We start from the raw sequence: 3,878 nt of genomic DNA, 5'->3' as shown, positions 1-3,878 counted from the left end.
TCCGTCTGTTTCCTTTCTTTGGAGATACAATTCAAGGGCTCGCGGCAACTTTTCTACCAGTAATAATAAGAGACAGCAAAGGTAGGTTTGGCACGAGGTCTCGCATCTGCAGTGGCTCAAGCAAATGAATGGCAAAAAAGACAAAAGAGGAGCACTTAAACGGAAAATTAATTAAGTCATGTAAGCTCAAAAGGTGCATACTCATCTTTACAATACCTATTAAATGTTGTACTATGAGAACAAAGGGGATGTCCCTGGCCTCTCATCTTGACATTGCACACCTTCCTCCTTTGCTCTATTAACCATTATCTCTTGCACCCCAATCAAACAGATCTGATAAGAACTACATGTTTGCATGTAGACTAACTGCGTCGCCAGTTTGGCTTCCTCCACAAATGATCACAGCAGATCTAGTCAAGGCCACTTCGCCATGATCACCACAATCAAACAGAGGCAAATGGCAAAGCCAGAGGAAGGATGGAAAAGCTAATTGAAAGCCAAACACTCCTCAGCCCGCTGGGATTGTCTTTCTTTTCTCCACAGAACGTGCCGAGTGCTCTGTATTTATGGGGGAAAATCAGATTCTACAAATGACATGGAGTCCCCTCCAACGGCGCTGGAGCCTCCTCGTGCAGCACGGCGCGTGGTGCTGAATGCAAGAGGAACAGCTTGGCGGTTCCCTCAGGAACAGACCTGCCGACTATCTGCAGCTGTGCTGAGAATTGTCATTTTTAAATATTCACATATTTAATCAACTGAAAGGGCTCTCACAACACACATGCACACACTCTTACACAGACACATTACACGGGTAAGTCAGCTTCATGTGAAGGAAGAGCTGTAGGGCTTGCTGGCCAGAAAAAATATTTATATTGTGATTATGGTTCACAATGCGATTTATAAGATTGTGTTAACTAACAGAGTTCTGTTGATCTTTGTCTGAGCAGCTTTTCATTACTATGTGTAAACATATTTTTAAGAGTAAAGCACCACACTGAAGGTATATTTACACTGGCAACTGCAGATTTATTCTCCATTAGCAGTGTTAAAGCAAGTTTTGCAAATGAGGTTGACATAACTGAAAAATAGAGGCGGATTTAGATAGCATATACTGTATTGCCTTGAGTGAAACAGACATGGCAACCGGAAATGAACACATATTACCTGGCCTCTCTGTCATTGTTTTAAGTCAGGTACTAAATGGAAGTGATTGCTTGACTAAAAGTATTATAGGAGAAATAAATTCTATGTCACACACAGGAGAAAACTGCCAAATGTTCCTGATACTGTGGTGAGATTCTAAGGCAGCATCAATTAGCTGTGTGCATTGCTTTGACCTGTCACTGGGATATCTAAGCAACTTTTATCATCGTGCACAGTGAGGAGTGTGAGAGGCATCATTTTTAATCATGTGGCATTGTTCGTTTTTTGTTGTTGCAGAGGTAAAAATATATCCCTATGCCATGCAGAGTCCCCAGACAGCCATGTTGTTTACTGCCGATTAACAAAGAGAAGGGAAGTCAAGACTGTGACACCAGGTAACGGGAATGAGGTGCCACAATACCACAGCAGGAACACAAGAAGCAGTCTGAGAGAGAGAGAGAGAGAGAGAGAGAGAGAGAGAGAGAGAGAGAGAGAGAGAGAGGCAAAAACAAGGAGAGAAAGACAAATAGAAAGAACTGTAGAAAAAGAGGGTGAGAAGGAGAGACAGCGACATACCTCCTTATCAATCTTTATTGCCAAATCCTTCCAAACAGAATACAAAAAGAAGCTATGTTACTGTAATAAATTAGCAGATAGAAAATGACTTCATTGTTAGGTGTTTTGCAGACATGTTTCATTCCAGATGTAACCATTTGTATTGAATAATACTGTGAAAAATTTAAAGTCAAGGTCAGGTTTGGTTTAGCTCGCTCAAAAAAATTTACCGTGAACGGATTTCAAAAACAAAATTCAATTATTTTTGTTAGGCTCTATTCAACTCATCTCCATTTCATACATTGCAGCTGCATTTGTTCTTAACTAACTCACCTCACGAGACAATAGTTAAAATCCTTCCACACAGGCAGGTTTGGAGCAGTTCACCTGGCACACCCCTTCATTTGAATTAGAGAAGCTGGTGTTGTCAGTCAGGAATACGCTATTCTATCATGACTTTGTCTTTGTCTGTTTATTTTACATTCACATGACACGTGATATATCAAGGAAAGGATGGTGCCCGCATGTTTGAAAAAAACGTAGCAAAAGGGCCATCTTGGATAACCTTGTGGTAGATACAACATGATAAAGTTCCCTCCAGGGTGCCATTAAATGGAGAAGATGTGATGCAGTGCCCTCTCTGATTCCTTTCCAGTGGGAAAGCATGATGCAGTGCCCTCTTATGTGCCTTTCCAGTGGAGCAAATATTTGATGCAGTGCCCTCTTAGATGCCCTTCCAATGAAGAAAACGTGATGTAATGCCTACTTAGATGCCTTTCCCATGAAGAAAACGTGATGTAATGACCACCTAGGTGCCTTTCCAGTGGAGAAAACATGATGCGGTGCCCTCTTCGATGCCTTTCCAAAGTAGAAAACGTCATACAGTGCCTACTTAGGTGACTTTCCAGGGGTGAAAACATGATCCAGTGCCCTCCTAGGTGCCTTTCCAGTGGAGAAAATATGATGCAGTGCCCTCTTAGATGCCTTTCCAATGAAGAAAACATGATGTAATGCCCACCTAGGTGCCTTTCCATTGGAGAAAACATGATGCAGTGCCCTTTTAGATGCCTTTCCAATGAAGAAAACGTGATGTAATGCCCACCCATGTGACTTTCCAGGGGAGAAAACATGATGCAGTGCCCTCTTAGGTGTCTTTCTAGTGGAGAAAGCACGATTCAGAGCCCTCCAGCGTGGCCCTAAATTTGGGTAAAAACATGATGCAATACCATACAGTATGTGCTGCTCTATATGCTATAAAACGTTTTGTGCACTGGTTCCCCGCCACATGCAGCTGGTGACCTATTTATTTTTTACAACCCTGCCCCTCAGACAACTTGAGTCCATCACTGTTGTTGAAATATTTAAGTCTTGACCAAAGTGGTGGACCAAACGACCGCCTGACATTACTATCCATAACACCATGTTTCTAGCAGGGCTAAAAGTTCTCTCAACTGGTGCTTTGGTAGATTATAAAACCCAATGTCAAGTCAAGTGAGTGAAAATGATTGGATATTTAGGGAACAAACTACCTCAGCTTGTACCTTCTTAATATTGGTCACCCACTTACTAACCCAACATGTAACCAGGAACATGACACACACAAATAAACAACACAGCTTGACCAGGCAAATCCTTTCATTGAACCCAAAGCATGTGTTTGACTCTGCAAACATTTTGAGAGAAAATAATGAGAAGTGACATGACAACTAGCAGAAGCAAGATGACACATCTACCCATCATTACTTTGGGCAACATCACATTTGTCTAATATCCTAAAAATACACTTTAAACAGGGTGGGGAGTCTGCCAAAGGATCAAACAGGCACAAGTGGTGCACCAGCTGGTACCATGGAGAATACCTGTGATTCCTGCAGCACAGCGACTGACGTAGCTCTGCACAGGTCAAAGGATTAGCAGGTTTGTTCGTGACAAAGATGAGTAACAGGAAGGAGGAGGGAGGTAGAAAGTGGTTGCTTTTGTTTGAGGTGCTTTTAGCTGTATTTTTACTGTGCGTCACTGCCCTTTGGAAACAAATGAAAATATTGGATCGAGCTTAAAAAAATTAACTTTACATTCTCTGTTGGAAAACCGCAAATATATTTAAGCACAGCTATAGTGGGTAGTTTCTGTCTCCCCCATGAGGAATTCTAGGTAATGACAACCAAACTGTCAGCACATCC

The sequence above is a fragment of the Etheostoma spectabile genome, chromosome 22 (assembly GCF_008692095.1).
Source record: "Etheostoma spectabile isolate EspeVRDwgs_2016 chromosome 22, UIUC_Espe_1.0, whole genome shotgun sequence".
NCBI lineage: Eukaryota > Metazoa > Chordata > Actinopteri > Perciformes > Percidae > Etheostoma > Etheostoma spectabile.
The sequence above is the reverse complement of the archived record's forward strand: the minus strand, read 5'-3'. Positions refer to the sequence as shown.